The following is a 24,945-nucleotide window of genomic DNA, read 5'->3' on the forward strand; positions in this document are numbered from 1 at the left end:
AAGGAAAAAACATCAAAGATACAAGCATAAAATGTCCAAAAAAGTAAAGAAAAGAGCAAACTTGTCATATCAAAAATATTAATAATATAATTTGTGTTCTGGTTTTCCAAGCCGAAGACTGCATTTAATTGAATACGCAGACTTATGTTCAGCCTGCTGTAGGTGATAAGGTGAATTTGCCACTCCAGCTCCTTCTTTTTAAGAATGGTATTACAGTTCCCCTGAAGTGGACCTACCCTGATCACATCCAGAATGTGAAATGTGAAAAAAGAATGACCTGGGGATTCAATGCAGTGCTTTAAAAGAAGATTCTTGCTTAGTCTTTTTCTAATGTTAGACATGTGTTGGGCTATCTTCCTTTTAATCTTTAAACAGTCTTCCCTACATAAAAATTTGACACTTGGATCACTGGGCTCTGTAAACAGTCTTTTTCACTGTTACACTTCCCAGCCACCTTATTGATATATTTCTTACTCGTACTGAGACAAGCCTCACAAGAATCTTGAGGGCCCCCCACACAGGCCACAGGTAGCAGGGGAAGGTGGCATCAATGAACCAGCATCAATTTTTTATGGAATATCATATTAAAACTTTGGCTAGCAGAGCTAGCTTTTTGTTTCAAACACTCTTGATTTTATGAGGAAAATTAAATCTTTTCCTGTCCCTGATGATTTGATTTTGGTGATGATTGCTGTATTGGCACTCTACACTGTGCTGCCCCACATGTACTGTATAGAGGCTAGGAGAGATTCCATGCTGAAGGAAACCTTAGCCATTCCAGGTGAGATTACCTTGATTTTTAATTTACTGAATTTGGTACTGAGCAAAAACAAATTTAGTTTTAATGGCAGTATTTACAAACAGAAATGTTGAATTGCAATGGGAGCAGCTATGGTCCCTAGCCTAGTTAATATGGCATTAGGAAAGTGGAAAAGTGAAGCAGTCTATAGCTCAGACATCTGGTGCTTCATCAAATGTTACCTGAGATGTGTTGATTAGATTTTTTTATTGTATGCGAAGGGTCAGTAGAAGCTCTTAAGAATTTCGTTATATACATTGCACAATTTACTAACTTTTTGAAATTTACTACTCATTATAATTATCATAAGGTTAATTTTTGGATCTCACTGTTTATAAGCACACACTGTCACAAGATGTTTACAATGATTTATTTAGCAAACCCACCCAGGTAAACTTACTGCTTCATGCCAGCAGCATGCACCTTCAAATGACAAAGCATAATGTAATAAAGTCAAAGGGTATGCAGATTGCTTGTGTGTCCAAAGAAACAGCTAATTTTCTAAAGAACATGCAGGACCACCACATAGATTTTTTTTTTAGAGTGGTATGAATGTGGGACTATCTGGTATATGTTTAACCATATTAGGAACCTAAAAGCAAGGGAGGACACATCCTTATATGAACCACAGAGTAGTTGTTATGTGTTGTCAGAAGTCCTTATACTTACCAAAAGAAAGATAAACTATAAAGAAGTATGACTTTATCTTTCAGTAAAGGTGCCCATGAGATTAAAATGATAATTTGTGATAACTAGACCATTTTGTCTAGTAATACAGTGGTGAGCAAGATTAAAGGTATATATGGCCATTAAGATCATACAACTTATCACCTTGTTACCTTATGATCCATTTAATTTCATCAATTTCAGTTCTATTTTTGTTAACCAGCTGTAATACCATAAAACAGAAGATATGAGATTCATTTTCAGCAAAACACTTAGCAAGACCATTGCATATTTGTTGTCTGTGTATATCACTCAGGTGTTGTAATACTCTCTCCCTAAGAGAATGATTAGTTTTCCCAATGTATAAATGTGGAGAATTTCTACATATGGCTAAGTAAACTAAATCCCTGCTTCTAAAATCAGCATAAAGTTTATGGAGGTATTTCCTACCAACAATAGGATGTACAAAACAAATTTTGGATGAAATATAATCACAAGCTTTACAGTTGCAACACAGATAGGTGTCAACCCTATCTGATTCAACAGTAGTACATCTGGTAGAATCATAACACAAACGTCTTTTCTTAAAAAAAAAAAAAAGTAGGTTTATCACCCCAAATTTTCTTTAAATTACTATTGACCATTAATATTGGCCAATTTCTCCTCACAGCATTGCAAACAAAACTAATGTCATTGGAATATGTAAATGTCACTGCGATGTTAACATATTCCAATGAAATTAGTTTTGTTTGTGAAGCTGTGAGGAGAAACTGGCCAATATTAAAGGCTGATAGTAATTTAAAGAAAATTGTTTGTGATAAACCTGCTATTTGTTTTAAGAATGTACTTTCTTTAAAAAGGCATTTGTGCTTTGATTCTACTAGATATATTACTGTTGATTCAGACAGGGTTGGTGCCTATCTGTGTCGCAGCTGTAAAGCCTGTGATTATATTTCATCCATAAAATGTTTTGTGCTTCCTGTTACTGGTAGGAAATACCTTCTTAAATGTTTTGCTGACCGTAGAAGCAGGGATTTAGTTTACTTAGCCACATGTAGAAATCGTGCACATTTCTATGTTGGGAAAACTAATCACTCTCTTTGGGAAGGAGTATTCGAACACCTGAGTGATATATGCATACAACAAATATGCAATGCCCTTGCTAAGCATACTGCTGAATATGAATCTCATAGCTTCTGTTTTATGGCATTACAGTTGATTAACAAAGATCTGAGATGGGGTAGTATATCTAATAGAACTGAAATTGATTAAATTAAATGGATCATAATGTTACAAGCTGAGAGGGGTTGTGGCCTTAAAGGTCATATAACTTTAAAGCCAAATTTAAGTTCACAAAGGCTGCATTATTAATCATCAGATTAATTGCATGATTGCTTGATTGGTTATGAATTATTTTTGATTGTTGTTATTTATATATATATATATATATATATATATATATATATATATATATATATCACTGATGGTGACTGAGTTTTATATGGTCTGAAGAAGTGCATTATATGCGAAAGTGCTTACCTGGTTGCAATAAATTATTTTGCTTTTAGCTTTGGTGGTCTGCCTCTTTATCTCACTGTGGATTTATGTTCTGTGTGAGGCTAACCTTTAACCATGTAAATTACTTTTTTACGTTTTGATGTGCTGTGACAGCGAAAAGATTGTTAATAAAGCCCAGTGCTCCAAGTGTCATTTTTTTTTTTAACGTAGGGAAGACTATTTCTAAGTTTAAAAGATGGGTAACTCAACATACATCTGAAATTAGAAACAGACTAAGCAAGAATCCTCTTGCAAAGCACAGCATTGGATCACCAGGTCATTCTTTTTTTACTTTTCACAATTTAGACATATCAGAATGAGTGAACTCAAAGGGAACTGTAAAGCCATTCTTCAAACGAGGGAGTTGGAATGGCAAATTTGCTTTAATGCCTACATCCCGCCTGGACTTAATTCTGTTTGCTCAATTAAATGCATTATTCAGCTTAGGAAACTGAAACATAAACTATTTATTGATGGTTTTAACATGATGTTTGCTCCTTTGTTCACTTTTCTTGGACATTTTTATGTCTGTATTTTTATTGGTTTCTGCTTGATTATTGTTCTGCTACAACATATGCATATGCATAGCCATTCGCCTTTGTTTCAACACATTTTATGGTATTTTCCCCTTTTTCTTTTCCTGTTTTTGGTGTATGATTGATTGTATGGATCCTCAGGTTTAACAGTGATCTGACGAAGCCCTATTTGTGAAAGTGGTTTTCTTTTTTGTTTGTTTTAATACACTTATGATTGCAGCTTTTATTTTAATTTTGATCATATTTTTATCTGTGAAGTTTTTTATATTGCATCTTTTCCATTGTTGCTACACTAGGTGCTGTATTCTTGATTCATGAGTCTGTTGACCTGTTGTCTCTTACACACACACACACACACACACACACACACACACACACACACACACAGACTCTCTCTCTCTTCCTCCAGTTCAGCTGTCTGATTTTTTTGGATGCATGTTGTTTCTTTTCACTTGTTTAGTTTTTGACTCTTTTTTGAAAGATCTTGTTCTCACCTTTATGCAAAATAGCCTTTAGTGATAGGAGTTTTGTGACACCTTGCTCTTGTCTGGAGATAAACTAGGAGTTAGTTACAAGTTTTTGACTTCAGTTTATTTGAACTTTGTTCTGTTAGCACTCTTTCTGTTTCTTATTTTAGTTTGGATTTGTGTTTTCTATGCATATATTTTATGTATACATGAGTTTTCCATGGGTTTTAAAGTTGTTATTGAAAGATTGATCTGATGAAGTCCATTGGTGGATGAAAGTGCTTATTATAAATTAAAGCTGAGGTAAGAGTAATTAACATCTGAAGTTTTGGACTGTTTGTTCCGGCTTAATGTGATCATGTTTAAGTTTTTTTTATTTTTCTTTGTTTACAAATAACAAGGAAGTGAAGTTAGCCCTCTATCTTAATGCTGGGTACAACTACCTCATCTCTGTTGTGGTTTTTGTGCCTTCTAAATATTGTAGACTTATTGGTAAAAAGTCACAGAGGCATTGGAAGGGGTCATAAAGGTACACACTACTTTACCTTGAGCTGGCAAAGCCCATCAGTATCATTTCACATTCTGCCATTATTGACAAATTAATCAAACTGAATGCTAAATTTAAGCAACGCTCTGTGTAGCAGTTTGCCTCACTGGCAAAAATCTAATCAATCAGGACTGGAACACAACATCTCCAAAGAGGCTTGCTGTTAGTGGGGTCCTCCAGGGATCTCTTTGCTGGCTGCTTCTGTTTGGTATTTAATTTTCTATGGTTAAGAATGATGTTAGATGTCTGTGATTCACCAAGTTTTCAGAACTTGGCAGTATCACCAACTCTCCAGAAGATTCTTGTTCTTTCACCTGAACCTTATACATACAAATCCATGGTGCCAGGATCATGACCTAATGCTAAATGCTAAAACAATGTATTACTGTTTCCTTTGGAAAGTAGGTGGATCGATATACATGTACCACATAAAATAGAGAACCTCAAAATTGATATGGTCATTAGGGACCTGGTAATTTTTGTAGACAAATAAACACTTCTTTCATCACCATGTATGTACTGCTGTTAAAAAAGCCCTTCTGCCTTGGTCAGCTGATCATGAAAAGTATCTTCTGGGTCCAAGAAAGTTATCTCTGTTTACGCCTCTCTCATTGGGCTCACATAGAAATATAATACTCCACTGAGTATGAATCTTTCCAAGTACATGACGGAAATAAATAAAACAGTGTTTCCTTACCAAGACAACCAAGGCAATCATTTCCATGAACTACACAGATCACCTTAAAGTATTATCTCTCTTCTACATTTCATACAGACTCCTAATAGGTGCCCTCTGCCTTGCCTACAAGGCTTCAATGACCCAGTCCTGTGTGACCTCCTACACATTTAAAAACTTGTATTGCTATGAACATTTGATGAAAAGAGATAAATCTTCATTGTAACATAAACAGAACTTCTGGTGGGATAGATACTTCTCTCAAAGAATGTCCCTCCTTTGGTACAGACATCCTTTCAAATTAAGAAAAGTAGCTCCCTGACTGTGTTTGGATATAGCATACATAAGTAGCTAGGTAACCACAATTTCACCCCAGGACTGCCCCCCCCCCATCCCTTAAAGAAAGGGGTAGTAAGTGGTACATTTTCTGGTGACAATATTACAAATGATGTACCTGATCAATAGTCCTAAACCTACAATAACAGAAATATAAGAGCCTTTGTACTTAGAAGATGGACTTCCTGGAAAACAGAATGTGATTGCTTTTGTTTATCTGGCATGTGGTTATATTAATATGCCACCCCACAGCAATAGCCATAACTACTGTGCAGTACTATCGTTTAGAATAGTCACTTCTCTGATTAAAAATAATCTTGTTCTTTTTCTTAGTGTTGTCTGTTCCAGCTGTGCAAGTCATATGCTATTCATGAAGGAAGTCCTACTCTAGACTCGTATTGGGCACATCATAATAATCATTATCAGCCCTCTTTTACCCATTTTCTACATGGGGTCAGGGTGTCGTGTTAACTGTTGCTATCTCTCTCTATTTAATGCCAATACCCTATCTTCTTCAATACTCATGCCTGACTGTTGCAGATCTTCTCTCACACAATCCATCTACCTCTTAGCTGGACACCCTCATTTCATAGGTTCATAGGTTCATACTAGGCTATCTGCCCTAGGGCATTTATAAGCCTAGCCAGAGTGTGTTTGGCTTTCGCCACCCATTTTAAATTTATTTTGCTATGCCCTTTTTCGAGGTTAGTATACTGTGCCTCTGTCTAACAGTGACACAAAAGTGATACCCGGGGTAAACCAACGATCTCCCACCCACTCATCAAGATTCCTCTTGAAGAGAGTCAATGAGGGACTCTGCCTAACCTGGACTGGGATTTTATTCCATAGTGAAGGGAGCCTCTGGGTTATGAATCTGTCCCTCCAGCATGTCCTATTTATTTCAGTGCTGAGGTTCAAGTCTCTCAAGCGCGTAGCTCAATAGGATTTGGATTTTCTGAGGTGCAGCATGTCCATTAATTCCGGGTTGGACATGGCTTTATATGTCAGGCACAGATTGCCTCTGAGCAGATGGTATGCCACTGAGTAGAGCTGGAGTTTCTTTAACCGGGCAGCATATGGCATCTGTTTGAGCCCTTTGATCCTCTTGGTGTTGGGGTCTTTCCAGTTGCTGCAGGTGTCTGGTAAGGTACATCCCAAAAGGGGCATTGTACTCAATTATGGGCCTGATGAGGGATGAGTAAAGAGGCACGATGACCTCCTCTGATCTAGATGTGAATCCCTTCATGATTAGGTGGGCTATATAAAATGTTTTTCTAACCACTTTAGCCACGTGGTTGTCAAATGAGAGATTGCTATCAACTTGGGTCCCCAGGTCCCTAATTACTTCTTCTGTACTTAATGGATTACCACCTATGTGGTAATTTGTGGGCACTTTGTTTTTGCCAAAGGGGATGACTATACACTTTTTGGCGTTTAGCTTGAGGCCATGGCTCTGGCACCAGTTGTCTGTTTCTATGAGGCCCTTTTGGAGGATGCTTGTGTCAGCTGGAGAATCGATTATGGCGCTCAGTTTGCAGTCATCTGCGAACTTGGTCAGCCACAGTCCTTCCATGTTGGCCTGTACCTCCGAGAAATATATACCGAACAAGAAGGGTCCCAGGACTGAGCCTTGTGGGATGCCACTTGTAACTGGTTTGGAGTCTGACATGGCTCCAGCAATTCTAACCATGTGGGTTCTGTCCTTGAGCCAGTTTGCAACCCATCTAGTGACATAGGGGTTTATATTTAAGCTGGTGAGCTTATCTATAATGCCTGAGTGGGGTATTGTATCGAAGGCTTTTGCAAGGTCCAGGTAGGCTGTGTGGACCACCTTACCCTTGTCAATGGCCTTGGTGACAGTTTCAAAGAAATTGACCAGGTTTGGCAGGATCTGCCCTTAACAAAGTCGAACTGGGTAGGATCCAGTGTCTGTAGGTCCCCAATATCTTTATTTATGAGGTCCATGATGATCCTTTCCATAGCTTTGCAGACCAAGCTAGTCAGGCTTATGGGGCGATAGTTTCCAGGATCCGTTGAAGCACCACCTTTGTGGAGAGGGACCACTGTTGCTGTACGCCACTCTTTGGGTACATATCCTGTAGTAAGGATGAGATTGAACAGTAGTTTTATGTTTGGGTTTAGCTCTTCTTGGAGTTCATGTAGGACGCAGCCCAGGACACCATCTGGTCCCATTGATGCTGTGTTTTTTGCTTTGAAGAGGGCAGCTCTTACCTGAGCATCTGAGATGTCAGGGGGGCAGCACTCTGCTGGGATAGATATTTGCCCTTTTGGTGGGGAGGGGAGAAGTTTGCGCTGAACCTGTCAGCTAGGATTTTGGCAATGTCTGTGGGTTCGGTGTATTTTTTGTCATTTTGGACTAATTCTGAGCATATCTGGGAATTCCCACCCAGGTTCCTAAAATAACTAAAGAAAGCCTTGTGATTATCCTTAGTGTCCTGTGCAATTTTTCTCTCGAAGCTGGCCTTAGACAATTTTATGAGTGCCCGTAGTTTTTTGCTAATACTGATCAGAGATGCCTTCCCTTTTTGGGATTTTGCTCTATCATTTAGTAGCTTCCTCCTTCTATTGTATAGTTTGTTTATGGCTGGGGTCCACCAGACAGGATGTCTGCCTTTGGAGGATTGGGTCTTGGTTTTATTTGGGATTGCATGATCCATGCATTCCTGAAGGTGTTCATAGAATTCGTTTATAAAGGATTCTGCGGTCTGGGCCATATTTTCCACAGGCCCAGGAGCTTTGAAGGATTCCACCTCGGTTTTGGGGAGTGTGAAATTTGCTTTAGAGAAGTTTTTCACTGTGGTTTTCTGGGCAGGGGGTGGGGTCGGGATGTGAATATCCAGTGAGATTAGTTTATGGTCTGATCTTACCAGTGAGGGATACACTTCTGGTCTGGAGCATAGAGTCCCCATGTTGGTGATGATCAGGTCCAGTATGTTTTCCCTTCTTGTGGGAGTGGTAACAAGTTGTTCCATAGCATTTGAGTTTATAAATTCTAGGAACCTTTGGGCTAGGGTGTTGGAGCTAGAGTAATGCTCCCAGTCTATGTTTGGGTAGTTGAAGTAGCCCAATATAATGGTGTTTGGAAAGACCTTCATATTTTCCAGTGTTCTCAGGAAGGCCGAGTGGGGTTCCTGGGTTTGGGAGGGTGGTCTGTAACAGGTTATAAACTGGAAGGCAGTTTTACCCACTGTTAGTTGCACATGGATAGTCTCTGATGCTTCGTGCTGTGTCACCAACCCTGAGGTGTGGGTATCTTTGAAAAATATTGATACCCCCCCTCCTTTCGTAGTTCGGTCCAAGTTTTGGGGCCGAAAAGCATGGTATGAGGTATAACCTGGTAGTGCTGGGGTGCTCTCGGGAGCCTTGAACCAGGTTTCTGTTTCTGCACAGATATCGATGTTCTCCATGCTAAGGAGAGTTTCGAGTGCATGCATCTTGAGGTTTAGACTTCTGGCGTTGAGTAGCATTACTCATAGTTTCTTATCCCTTGTGATACCTATGGAGGTGGGTTTGTCTTTTGAGCCTTGCCTAAAAAAGGCATTATGGGGGTAGCAAGAGCTTTTGCCAATATCCGAAAGCCCAGGGGTGACAGATGCAAGCCGTCCCTAGCGAAGCATTGTGGCTTGTCGAGCATGTCATCCCAGGCTGACAGGCATTGGATCCCCTTTGAATGACACCAATACTTAAGCCAATTGTTGAAATTGATCATCTTGTCTTCATATTGTGGCATCATTCTTGGTGAGGGTAAGATGCTACTCAAGGTCAGGATCATACCGGCCTGGGCTACATGCTCAGAGAGCTCCTCTATGTCTCTTTTCATGTAGTCCAGGGAGGTACGTCTCAGGACATTCACACCAGCATGGACAATGACTGAGTCATATTTGTACTTGCCTTGGAGTGACCTGAGTGCTTGTGTTATGTATTCATCACACCTTCTTCCTCTCTGTCCCAAATCTTCTTCACTAGATTGCCTTCTGCCTTTCAGCGCATATGCTCAAACCACTGTAATTTGTTACATACTAAGGCAGAGTACTAAATGTAGTTGCAAAGTACACTTGTGTGTAAGCTAGAAAGCAAAGCACAAACCTCTGTGTGAGCTGCTTTTATGTTTAAATATCCTTGAGGAGACAGTGATACATCAGTGCATTTGTTCTGCTCTCACTCTGCAGAGTTTGCTTTATTGATAGTTTACAATGGTTTACCTTTACTTCTAGTTTCTGTTTTTTAACAGCCATGGCAATACTCTTCCTCAGGTTATTTGTTTACCTTTTTGGTCTGAGTGTGCAGAATCACTAGCTCTGAGAAAGCCCAGACTGATTGTTTCTCACTAATGTAGAAGGTGTGACCTTCTTCGCTCAACTCCTATCCCCATTTCCATAGACACCCCCAACATCCACACAAATAAATCCCATTGGTCTCCTTTCACATTTTAATGGCATCACAAACAAAACCTACTTAAAGACATAGCTATATATATCAGTACATTTTCTACATATTCATCCACCCGTATCATCCATCACAATAGTATTAATATTCTCTTCACTACTGACTCCTTCACTGACAGTGTCTACTGTGTTAACACAGCATCTAGCACAGTACTTCTGATATTCTCTTTCCCGATCAGTCACTCTGACTGCCCAGTAAATATCCACTCTTCCCTCCCTTTGCACTACTGCACTCCCTTCCTTTCTGATCTAAAAACTCACCTCTTCCTTTACCTACCCACCTTAGCTCATTTAAACAACCTTACTTCATCTTATTTATTTATACACTTGACTTCATAGCACTCCTGTCCCTTTTTCTACGTCACCACCTTATTTTTATTCATACTCAGTACTGCAAATTCTTTTCTTTGATTCTCACCTCTATCTCACTCTTAAACAACTTGCTCACTGCTCTCTTGCATTCTCACCTGTGTCTATCTCACGTCTTACCCAACACACTCACTACCCACACCACTCTTAACTTTCCCTAATATCACTCTAACTCTTACAAATCTTTGTGTCTGACTTTATAACGTCATTTCCTCACAGCTCATCATAAGTAACTATGTTATTTCTCTTCTCACAGAGTGCCAAATCGCTCTGACAGCCAAAATTTCCTCTACTGCCATAAATCTCCATTTAAACCATTCCATCCAAAATTCTTCACCAGAAATTGCTCCACATATATGTATCACCTCATCAGCTGTATTGCATTCACCATTGTAAGGTTCAACATGGGCAGTCAGAGTGACTGATCTTTTACTTGTAAAGCTTTTCTCCCCAGGCCTCCTAAAATAACCTTCATTTTTTTGTTGTGCGAAACGACACTTTTGCACAAATGTAAATCGCACAAAGTGCGATTGACAAAATGATGTACAGCCATATAACTCACTATGACAATCAAAATATATGCAAAAAATGTTCATAATCATACAAAATATAACCTTGAATAATTTTAGCTGCTCTGAACTCAGTTAACTGGACTGTTTTAAAAACATTGTCACTAGATGAGGTAGCAGAAAGGTTCAGTTCAAGTTTTTTAAGTATCCTAAACAGCTTTGCACCACTATGTAGGAAGAGAGTAGAATCTAGCTTTGCTCCTTGGCTTACTAATCAGAGTAGAAGTCTTACACAAAGTAAAGAAAAAGACAGAAAGAGTTGCAGAAACTTAAAACACCACAAAACCTGTAGCTTTTTAAAGAACTTTGTAACCTTACCAAAAAGCAGGTCAACGTTGATAAGAAGCAATACTATTTTGATTTACAAAATCACCATACATCTAGCCCAAATAAATTCTTGTCATCCATTAAACAAATTTCACACCCAAAAACTAACACATGCCCTTAACCCTTGTCCCAATAACTCACCCTTATAAACAGCTACAAGTTTAACTCACACTTCATTGACAGCATTATTGCCCTCACCAATGAATTCTTTCCTGACTCTCCTGAATCATGTCTCCGCGCATCCGCTTATACCATCACATTAAAACCAGTTGACATCCAGCCATCCAGTCATTGACACCCCCTTTTTTCCCATTTTTGCAAATGGGGTCGGGGTGTCACTTTAACAGTAACAATTGCCAGGTGGCTAAAACCAGTTGCCACATCCTGCATAAAAAAAGTTATTATCAAAACTTAAACCTTGTTTACCCTTTGCTGATAACCTTCCTGCAGAATACCTCAGAACTGCTGCTAACACCATTTTATATCTAGTTTCTATCCTTATAAACAGGTCAGTAAAAGAATCCTATATTTCTACCATCAAGAAAAATGCCATATCATCCCCCACCACAAAGGTGGCACTTCTACCGAGATATCAAATTTCAGACCTATTGCCATCTTATCCCCCTCCCTCAAAAATATTAGGAAAATGCATTGTTAAATAACTACTGCAGTATATCTTAAATAAGAATTACTAACAGATACTCAGCATGGTTTTAGACCTGCCCATAGCATGACAACTGCCTTTCTAACTTTTACAGATAACAAAAATAAAACCAGGGAGGCTGGTAAACTTGTGTATTCCTTATACCTATATTTATCAAAGGCTTTCAACACTGTGGCTCATAAATACAACTCCTGATTGATGGCTCTTTTATGTTATGTTTCCTTCTTAACATTTTTTTTTAATATACAATGTTTGTGTAACTTTTGGAAGCAATCTTGTACATATTGTATATATATATATATATATATATATATATATATATATAGTAGTGTGTAGTATGTAATTGAAAAATAATAAAAGACGGATTATTGAAAAAATAAATAAATAAATAAATAAATATAACTCCTACTACAACTGAGTACAGTGGGTATCTCACAACCTACTCTTCAATGGTTGAATAATTGCTTGTCCAAATGCTACCAGGCAGTCAAATGGAATTCTACCTTCTTCCCTTACCTACCCATCATTATAGGTGTACCACAAGGCTCTATCCTTGGTCCTCTTCTATGTAATATCTTTATAAGCAATCTACATACTTTTATACAAAAAAATTCCTTTTATAGTATGCAGACGTAGAAATGATTACACGTCTTTAACATTCTTAAAAACTGGTTTTGTAACCATCAACTCAGTCTTAACTCGTTATTTCCAAAGGAGATCTGGAAGTTTGCACCGTAACTTCCAATGGACGGAGCCTAAGCTTTTTGATAGAATCAAATTATGTCCTCACATTTCAAACAAATATTTATATCTCTGGAACCATGGGGCTAACTTAAGAAGTATAAATTACAAACTCTTCAGCACAAACTATCTTTATAATGATAATTTTCCTTAGGTTCTAGATCTTAAACTGGATTTTTTAAGTCATAGCAAACTCTGTAAATATTAAATTTGTAATATTTTGTAAAATCTTACAGTATCTCAGCAACCATTCAAGTCACACACACACACACACACACACACACACACACACACACACACACACACACACACACACACACACACACACACACACACACACACACACACACACACACACACACACTGTTAGCAGTATTTTGTTCATCCATCTGATAGCTTTCCTATGAGGCTAAGGAGTTCTGTCTGTGCTACTTGGTTATTGAGATATTTAGAAAAGCATGAAAACTATGAGAATATAAATGAATATTATATGAACATCAATTAATGTCTCTTGACCTGCACAATACAGAACACTGCGGTGGTGGTGTTGCAGTAGCATTGTCGTCTCACAGTAAGACGTTGTCCAGTTCGATTCTCAGCTAAAGCATCTTCTGTGTGGAGACATGTGTGAATGGGCATACCTTTGTTGAAGGTTGTGTGTCAGAGCTGGCAGCTCAGCACGTAAAAATCTACTGCCAATCATTAGCAGACCGGAGTTCTGCTGTGGCGACCCTTAACCGGGAAAAGCCGAAAGACACAACAACCTGCACAATACAGAGGTCAACTATCTATACAGTTGTGTTTACCGTTATGACTAAATCTTTTAATACTTTGTATGTAGCATGGCTTTAAAATTATTTATGCAGAAATGAACAAACAATATTTGAAACCTAGAGGTCTCGATAGGGTATAACTGTGGAAGTATCTGGAGGTGTCATTTGGCTGTATGAGTTAATCCAAACAAAAACCAAACTCCTTTTTATTTTTCTAAATATTACTTACCCATGATAAAAATAACTTTAACATCATATCCCTAAACAATATGCCTATCAAAATAGTGCACCACGGGAAACTGTTGGGAGTTACAATAGATGACATCCTCAAATATGACCTCCACATACAAACAATATAAAAAACTCACAGCAAACTAGGAATGCTATATAGAGCCAAAATACCTTACTGTATCCACCAGTCACTCTTTCCACTACATATCTAATCCCTTCTCTGTTATATGCTTCTCCCATTTTGACTAATCCAGGCCACTCTAAAATCTAAACTAGAATAGTGTGACAGCAAGGTATCTAGATTTGCAGCTCATACAACTCACAGAACACATCACTGTTCTGCACTAAAATCTATAAATTGGCTAAAATGATCCCACCAATGAAATTATACTGAACGTCTCTTAACACACAACATTATATTTAATCCCACTTCCTGCACAGCTATGAGTACAATTCTCTACCACTACTTCCCAAATCATTGCCTTCAATGTTCTGACAAAATCTACTTGACACCTATAAGCTTAACAAAAACTGCTGTCAAAGTTTGTACTCACAGTGTGCAGCAAACGTCTACAATATGTACATAACTTTCATTTATTTAATCAGCAGCTAAAATAATTCCTGTCAGACTCCTGACTTTGCACAAGCTGTTCTTCTGGCTAAAATGTCAGCTCATTCTCCTCTAATACCCATATATACATCCTCTCTCTCATTTTCCTTCTTTTTATTTCTCTTACTCTTATTTCCATTATTCTTAATCTTCTTTTATTCATTATTTCACCTCCTTCTCATATCTCCTCCACTTATTACTTCTAACAAACACTCTTCTCTCTCTCCCCTCCCTTCCTCTACTTCTAATCCACTGTTTGAATTTTACACTCTGACATTTGCTTTATGAGTGAGTCCTAAACTCTTGCACTTACAAAATGTCAACACATTTCAATGCTACTTAATGTTTTATTTATTTTGTTTTACTGACAGCATATGTCTATTATTCTATATGTTATATGTCTATTAATGTTTTTAATAATCTATGTATTTACATTATATTGTAAAACAATGCCAATTTTCACCTATGTATATGTATCTTCTATTCTTTTACTTGTAAAGCTTTTCTCCCCAGGCCTCCATTGAAAAAGGATAAAAATATCCAGTTGGACTTTCATAGTAAACAAATGTGAATAAATAAATAGATAGATAAAATTGGTCATAGCAGCATATATTAATCAATCATATCTTCACTGCAGGATTATAATTCAGATTGGGATGATGGCCTTCAGACAGACATTAGTTATTTGCCTATTTTTTTTAATATCAGATCCACTACAAGAAGTTGTCTGGATAACCAAAAACTTAAACTTATCAGGCCAAAATAATTAAGGTAATACAGAAAAGCTGGCAAGCAAAGCACAGTTAACATCTTGTTTGCAGGGATCAAGCACTCTGTACTTTTCCACTGGAGTACTGTATCCCATACTCTCTTACTTATATATCAATTTCATTATCCCATGGTCATTAAGGAAAGAGAAAACACCCTGCAAGGGTGAAAGCCATAGCCTCATGAAGTGTAATCGCAATCAGTTCATTTAATAGAAAATAGGAGGATATTGAAGTGATATCGTGAAGAGCATGTCAAATCAGTTACCTACTAATTACATGCATGATAAACATTTTTATTAGTGGGATGCCCCCACCACCCTTAGCTAAGCAGTTGAACCATTTCTAATAAAAGAATCATTCATATAATGCACCCTTCACACACTCCTTTGTTGAATCACCATAATGAACTAAAGTGCAAAACTGTGCCAATAAGTGCAACCATTAAAGGGAAGCATAACATAATATATCTTCTTCTTTCGGCTTTTTCCAGTTAGGGGTCACCACAGTGAAACAACGGTTCATAGAATGCTTGGCAGTGGAGTTTTATAGTGTCAAATTGCCATCCCATGGCCAGCCTTCCACAGAAGGTACATACATGCACACACTCACACCTAGGGCCAATTTAACCTAGAACAATTAGCACTTAAAGTCTTAAGGATAGGTGACTAATAAATTATCCAAGTAAACATACTCAAATAATAAATAAGTAACAGGAATAAAATAGTGAGAGTGAGGTGCTAAAAAAAGTAGCCATAACAAAGCACTCACATCGGTTCTACATTGGTCTTTAATGAAACCACAAAAGTAAATGATGCAATCTGGATCAATTAACACCTAAAGGCAATTAAAGGCTTAAGAGTACATGACTAACAACATTACTGATGTAGTAAACACACTCATGCAATAAATAACAGGAAAAATACAGATTATGAAATGTTCACCTGTACGGTGTTAAGCAAAGCAAAGAACTAACAAACATACAGAGGTCACCATACCCATAGGGTATGCAGTATCATGAGTAAGGAGGGGGTAGCCCATCCTACAGCAAGGATCTGATTGTTCAAAGTTCTTGGCAGTATTTCATACAACTGTACTATGTTTGTCATTAGAGCAAAGCATCAGGAATATAATTATGCCTGGAAGATTACCAAGAAGTGCACTTTTAGATCCTACAAATGGAATTATGCCCTACAAACTGTCCACAGACCTGCCAAAAATTGTTTTACTGTTAAATTTATCATCCAGTTTATATTTTTATAAAAGTATAAACAAGTGCAAGAGGCAGTCTTAGAGATGATCTTTCGTGAAAAAATGTTTTTTTTTTTAAACTACACTTGTAACTGGTGATTTGAAGGTAAGTGCTGTAATGATGCCAATGTCTCAATGTATCTGTCATAAGAAAAATAAGTAAGTTGACCAGTTACCTGGAAAGAGTTTGATTTGAAACTGGATAGCCTTGTTTTTCCTTCATAAATTATACTAACCACTGATCAGCCTATCTGTCATGTTTTTATTCTATTATAATATCAGAATTTTTTTGTAACAATCTATGGTATTCAAAATTCTTTCTCATTAATTTTCTTCACTTAGTAAAAATACAGGAAGTGGGACAGAATAATTTAGACAAATATCAGAGTCTACCTTTGGCGTTAAAACAGGAATAGCTTGTAATGAAACTCCTACTTTAAAGAAAAATGAGTTATTTACAAATCACATCTTATGGATCAGAAGTCTTGCTAATGAGGTAACTACTATGAGGAAGAGAGTCTTCCAAAAATGTACTTGAGCTCTGACATAAATGGGTTCAAAGACAGTTAGTACCAACTTTGCTAGTATAAACAGAAGATTTATTCTGGAGAGATCAGATGCCTTAGAGGCCCTAAACATTAAGAATTCATGTAGATTTGTCTCAGCACCCATCAGCAGGGCCTCTACACTGGATGGTGAAATAAGGAGGATTTTCATGCCTGATGTTTACAGTTGACGTATTTGGCTTATGCTTGTTTTAGTTCAGGGTACGCTATTTTGCATAATTAACTAAATTGTTCACACTGCAATTAAAACAGAATCAAAAACAGGCCTGCAAGATGTACTATAATGCAATTATCAATACCGGTTGTGCTTTTGGCTCTGATATGTTGCTGCATGTGATGTGCATTATGCAAAGCACACACCATTATGAAATGCAATACAGCAGGTTGTTGTCGTTTAGTCATTTAGTCAAATCTGACTCCTCATGAGCCCAAGGATTTTAGTATGCCAGGCTTATCTTTCAAGAACTGCTTTTTTAAGTTCCTGAAAATTTATGCTTATTATTTCAATAATTCTGTCCATCCACCTCAGCTTCTGACATGATTTGTTATTGGAATTTTGAATCTGCTCCATTCAACCATTTAAAATGTCGACTCTAAATGTGGAATTCAGAATGCCGAAAAGTAAACCAAAGGGAAAATGTATACATCGACAACCATGGTTCGATGTATTCAACATAGCAGGAGGTGACATCACTCACCTCCTGCGATGCACATTAAAGTACTGTTAAACTGTACAGTCAATGGTACATTAATTCTACTTTTTTGCAGGGGGCTATGCCCCCTGTATCCCCCACGCCCCTTATGCATTAAATATACCAACTCTGAGATCGCACTTCAGTGAGTCAATGGGCTATTTCTCTGTTCCTCACTGAACCGTGATCCCCCTGCACAATGTCAAATGCAAATGCTCATATTACAGTACACATTCGCTGTAGTGTAGTCTATCTATTTGGGTTAGGCATTCTGCCGACTTGAAAACTGCAAGTCGATCATATGCCGGTTGACCAATGCAGTTTCAAAGTTTTCAGTGCAAACCTTCTGACACACCATTCTTTTGCCATCAGTCTTTCCAGCATCAGTTTCTTATCTATTGAATCCTGTCATCGCATTACAGTTTCATAGGTAAGTACTAGGCTAGTTGCCTATGCGGGTCATTTTATTCCTAGCCAATTTACCTTTTTGTGCTTGAAATAACATATCCCATTTGGTTATAGATTGTCCTTAACCATCCACTGGTCAATAATTACATATTAATCCTAATAAAAATAACCAGGATCATACCATAGGTAATTGGAGGTGACCCATGCATGGAATAAACTATTTAGTAGCTGTTTCTGTCCAGTACTAGTATAAAAGGGGGGCAGTCTTGGGGTAAATTTCCTGTTTTCCATCCATAGATCTAAGTTGTGCATGAAAATGGACAGGGGTAAACTTTTTTTATGCGGATGGGGAGCCTCTTCCACAGCAGTGGTATCCTCTTTGAAATATACCTGTCCCTCCAGAACATTCTGCTGATGCTGCAGAAAAGGTTTAGATTCTTAGAGTGAGTCTTTACTATACCATTTGACTTATTGATGTTCAGTAAATTTATCAGTAATGGGTCAGAGGATGCCTAATATGCCAGACACAGGTCACCTCTTAGCAGTCTGTAGGACACCGAATATAGTATCATGGCTTTGAGATGGTCCATGTTGTTTATGTGGCCAAAGTATTTCCAAATAAATAGGGAAGAAGTGGAGGCAGTGAGAGATTTTATTTTCCTGGATTCAGAGATTTCTGCAGCTGGTAACTGCAGCAATGAAATTGAAAGATGACCCTGTTGATGAAGGTGAAAGTAGAAAGTGCAAAAGCTGGTTTGTTGTTCATATTATCAGACCTTCGACTGAACAGCCCAAATTTTTTATCAGTCAATTCAATCTGTTTGCAGTCCATGGAATTCTCAAAACTTTCTTCTATTTTGAAAGTTACGAAGCCTTCTGGCACATAGTTTTACTTATAGTCCAACTCTCACAGGCATATATCACTACAAGGAAGAGTCATACCTTTGAATAAATGGATCTTTGTTGACAATGTGATGTATTTGCTCTTTAAAACCTTATCTAGATTTGACACACCTCTCCTTACTAAAAAAAAAGCATTCTTTAGTTTCATGGCTGTCGTCACCAGCTACAGAGATCTTTGAGAACAGGAAGATAAAACTTCTCACTTCTTCAACTTCATCCCCATCTGTTTGCAAATAATTGTATTAAGTAATTCATTAATTAATTTATTTTCATGTTGGACAACAAATTAGCTGTTGCACTTTCTAATTTCAACTTCATTAGCAAGGTCTCCGACTCCTCTTCCTTTCAGCCATTGGAGTGGCATAATTTGCATATCTAAGGTTGTTAGTATTTCTTCCAGAAATTTTGGTTAAAGCATTTAGTTCCTCTAACCCAGCATTGTGCATGATATATTCAGAATGTGAATTGTATAACTAGGGAGACATTATACAGTATTGTCTTACTTCTTTTTTTGCAGTCTTACTTCTTTCCCGATCTTGAATGAGTCAGTTGTCCCATATTTAGTTTTAACTATTGTTGACGTTCTACATGCAGATTTCTCAAGGGACAAATAAAGTAAGCCTGTATCCTCAGTTGTCTATGCCCGTGCCAAAGATTGTTATGGTTCACACAATCAAAGGCTAGAGTAGTCAAAAAAGCAGAAGCAAATACTCTTTTGGAACTTCATCACTTCCTCTATTACCCAGTTGTTGTTAGTTTCATCTTTTTTTTTGCCGCTGCCCCATCTATATATCTGGCAGTTCTTCGCCATATACTTTTGAAGTCCTAAGAATCTTGAGCATTGCCTTCCTAATGTGTGAAACAGGTCCTGTTGTTTGATAATATGAATAATCATGCCCTCTTTTGGGATTGGAATACAAGTTGGCCTTTTCTGATCTACTGAGATGTTGTGTTTCCCAGTTTGTTAGCAAATTCCAAACAGCACTATAACATAACAATTTTGCAGGATTTTAAGCAATTCAGCTGAAGTACCATCATTTTCTACCTTTTTACTGTTAGCAATATTTTCTATGGACTGTTTAACTTTACTCTCCAAAATGTCTGCCTCTAGATTAGAAAACATCTCATTGTCTGTATCAGTGATAGCAAGGTCCTTTTTACATAATTGATATTTATATTCCTGCCACCACTTCTTAATATCCTCTGTTTCTGTTGGATCCCTTCCATCTTTGATTATTATCCTACCCTTTTACCTGGAAGTTTCCCTTAATATTAGCAATCATATTGAACACACCTCTTGTCCTTCCCTTTCTGTTGTATCCACATCTTTGCACTGCTGATTTGAATATGCATCCATATCTCTACTTGCTTTTCACTGAAACTCTGCATTTAGTTCGACATATTTTTCTTGTGCCCATTGCCTTTTGTTTTCTTCCTTTCCTTGACCACACCTAAAGCGTCCACATACAGCCATTTTATCTTATTAATGTTCTTTCTATTTGGGTTATTTTGATGTCACCTCTAGGACAATATCATGTATTTTTGTCTATAGCTTTTCAGTTATTCTATCCACCAGGTCTGATCCCTTAAATCTGTTTTTCACCTTCACTACATATTCACTTGCAATGTCGTTACACTATATCTCACTGGCTGATATGTTTTATTGCTTTCTTTAATTCTAAACTTTGCATAAAGAACCTGATCACCTGAGCCATAGTCCGCTTTAAGTCTTATTTTTGCTGACTGTATAGAACTCTTCTATCTCTAACTGCAAACTGTATAGTCAGTCATATAAAGTCACATCTTAGGGTATTGAAGGAAAGTGTTTGCTATGACCAACGAATTATCCAGACAGAGCTTCATTTTGTACTCCAAGGTCAAACTTGCCTGTTATTCCAATTCTAATTTAACTATCAACTTTAGCATTCCAGTAACCTGTGATGAACATATTATCTTTTTTGGTGTTATTTCCAAACATTGCTACAGATCTCAGCAAACCAATCAGTTGTCTTGTTTAACATGTGTAGATAGAGGATAACATTGTATCGCTGTAATGCTGAATCTCTTACCTTGCAGTCTGATTGAGATAATTCTATCACTTTTTGAACTGTAATCAAGCACTGATTTTCTTACTGTTTTATTAACTATGAGGTTACTCCATTTCTTCTGCAAGAGTCCTGACCACAGTAGAAGATTTTAGGATTATCTTATATTAAATTATTCATTCTTGTCTATTTTAGTTCACTAATTCCAAAGATTTTAATATCTATTTGTGTCGTTCCATCTTTAATAACCTCAGGTTTTCTTTGGTTTATCTTCCCATATTTGAAGTTCCATTGATGTATATTTCTTTGCAACATCAGATTTTCCTTTCATTTCTGAGTACATCAACAGTTTGCTTTAATTCATCCATGTCAAAAGCAGTTGCAGTAAACATGCACATACTTGCCCTCTGCTGCTCCTCAGTTATATAGCGGACATATTCTGATCTGAGAGTCTCAACTTCCAGAGTCATTTTGACATCACCTCTGCTTGCTTTCATCCATGGAGTTTTCTTGACAAAAATATCATGCCGTTACAGTTCTCAGTGGCCACTTTTTTCTTTCAACTTTCTCTGGCATGACGTGCCTGTCTTAAGTGGCCCTACATGGTTTTGCTCATAGTTTCACTGAAATACACATGCCCCTTTACCCCAACATAGGAATGTTCATCTATGTGAGGTATACAGAATTAAATACTATTGAGTTCACTACAAGAAGTTGCATGTCATGTGGTACACTTTCCCTCTATTGAACTCAGTCTAATTAAAGACGTCATGGAGACTACTGACATCCAAAGGGTCTTTGTGCTGTTCACTTACTTACTAGTCATTACACTGTGTGAGAGGGACAAAATATATGTACATGAGAGAAGAAACACATTGACTTGCAAACGTTCCATTGCTTGGAAGAAGAGTAAAGTTTGCACTCAGGAAAAAAAAAAGCCAACTACAATCACAAAGCTTTCTTTTGCTGTGTGCAAACGCAAAAGAAAACTGAAAATTCTGGATCCAGAAATTTGGTCTATTCCTCCTTCTGAGTGGAGTACATGAAAAGCCAGAAAAGGTACGACTTGCCATATTCCTGCATGTCACAGAGGAAGACACTCAAAAGGTATTGATCTCTTTTGCATTCCTTGAATAGGAAAAAGACAAACAGCAGCAATAGGATGGAACCTCGCTGAGTTACTATAAGTCTACAAGGAGTTTGCCATTTATTTGACCTGTATTCTTTATAATGGCACAAGGTCCAGCAAACAGCTTATGCTTATATTAATGAGTTGAAGAATCCAGCAAAATATTATGAAGTTGGTGTATTGCGTAATTCATTGCTAAGACAAAGAACGGTTTTTGGTGTAACAAATTAACAAACAAGTGATAGACTTAAAAGAGTACACTGTTAAAAAAAAATTGGCAAAGTGGAGTGGATGGGTAAGATAAAATATCAACTAAAATGTAGAAATGAAAACTAAACTAAGAATGTAGCAATAAGGGAAGTATGAGGCAGAACAAATAAATGGCGCCAAGTTCAAATTGCGCTAGTAGCATTTTCACAGAAACATAAAAAGTCAGTACTACCCACACCAGAACTCATGCGTATTAAACAGCTCAAAAAAATTCCAGTTCAATAGAGATGAAACAATGCTTTAAAAATAAAGCATATAAAGCATATATATATATATATATATATATATATATATATATATATATATATACGCTTAGGCAGTTTTCACTTCACCAGCAATAAAAATCAGTGATGTAGTCCAGCACAAGCAAATCTTCACAATTCGGCAGTATTCACTTCACCAACATTAGCATCCAACAGTATGATCCAGAGATTAAAATCCAAATGATGTAAATATAGGCATGAGCATATTATAGAAAACTATTTTATTATAAAACGTGCATGCGGCTAGCACTTTCACCCATAGGCTTCATCAGGCCATAAACATTTAAAAACAATGTGTTTCTTATATACTTTAAGCAATTATGACATCATTTCCTTTCACTAGACATTTAAAACGTTTTACATATATTCATTCAAACGTTCTTGACATCATTTCCTTTTGCTAATCAAAATTACATATATCTACTTAATATAGCGATACATGTACCTAATATATAAATCATTACTAAAGCATACTGCCATCTAAGTAATAGAATTATAAAATAATAAACATCTACATATGAGCAAATATGCATAAGTATAATCTAGTTTATACAAATAAACTAATCTATTCTTTCTAAAATAAGCGCAATATTGACACATATACTAGAAATCAACCTTACTACATTCTAAAAATATCTATATATAGTCAAACACATCCTATCATGTCTCAAATAACAATGTTATCTACTTAATAATGTAAGCAATTTCTCTTATTAAAAAAGAATAAGAATAAACATAGATATAAAGTGCTTACTAATACAACTTATGTCAAAAGGGAGATAAAGATATGAATATACGTATCAAGCAAAATACTATATACTAAAATTCCAGCTATAATATAATATAATATAATAGAAATATAATATAAAAATATATGTATATGTATATATAATAAAAAAATAATAAAAAACATATATAAATGTAATAAAAAAATATATAACATACTATATAAGATGTATTTAAAAAATATATATATATATATATATATATATATATATATATATATATATATATATATAATATTATATGGTATAGATAATATTATCAATAAATATAACAATAATTGTTAAGGCAAGTGGATATCTATATATAGTAATATTAAATGTAATTCCCAACAATAAATGAGTGGGTAATAAAATTACTATATAGAATAATAGACATCTAATATAAAGTTAGACTTTAATTTTTATTTTTATTGGTCTAGCTTTAAGTACTGGTCTGATGGGAACTCAATCATTAAGTCCAGGTGGATGATCCGCTCTAAGTCTAATAATCCATTCTGTCTCACGTTGCTCAGTGATATTGCGTATAGGTCCCCTTCTAAGGGTAGGATAATTAACACAAATAACCATAAATTTAAAATGATGCTGTGCTGAACTATTCTCCACATGTTTGGATAGGGCATTATTTTCTGAACATATCCTGATATTATATAAGTGCTCCCTAATTCTCTCTCTAAGGCGGCTGTCCGTTTTGCCAACGTAAAATGATGAACATAGTTGGCAGACAGCCAGGTAGACAACATGAGAGGTCTCACAGTTAGCTACACAGTTAAATTTAAATAGTTTCTGTGTTACCGGATGAGTGAAACTTGCTGATTGATCTATATGACAGCAGAAATTACATTTTCCGCAGGGTCTAGTACTTGCGGTGTAATGGCTATGCTCAAGTTTCTTATCAATTCTATTGGGACCACATAACATCCTATATAAATTTGGCTTATTTTTATAGGTAAAATGGGGTACATCCCCTACAATTTTTAGAATATCTGGGTTTACCTGTAGTAAATCCCAGTATTTCAAATAAGCTGTTTTAATCTCTCCTGTATCCTGTGTATAATATATAACTGGTGATACTCTTTGGTTTGTATAACTGTTTTTAGGGTTTATATTTTGCTTAACATTCTGGTCAGCAAAATATGGATAGGCACAATTTTTTCTATGTTGCTCAAGTTCTATTAGGCAGTTATCTATTTTGCTAATATTGTAAGACCTCCCTACAAGCGCTTTCTTAAGATCAGTTATTTCACTAATATATCCATGTTGAGTGGGATTCAATCTAGAAACCCTCATGGCCTGGCCTTTGACCACATTTCTAAAAGTATAATGTGGGTGCATGCTAGATCTGTGTAAATAGGAGCTCCTATGGCATGCTTTTCTATATACTCCTGTATTCAGGTATCCATTAAGGATTTTTTGAATATAAACATCCAAATAAGCCACTTGTTTTAAAGAGGCTACCATAGTAAATTTTAAATAATGTGTTAGCAAATTGATCTGCTGAATAAAATAATTCAACTGTACTTCATCTGATTTCC

This window comes from Protopterus annectens, chromosome 1.part0 (assembly GCF_019279795.1).
Source record: "Protopterus annectens isolate FY-2018-M chromosome 1.part0, PAN1.0, whole genome shotgun sequence".
Taxonomy (NCBI): domain Eukaryota; kingdom Metazoa; phylum Chordata; order Ceratodontiformes; family Protopteridae; genus Protopterus; species Protopterus annectens.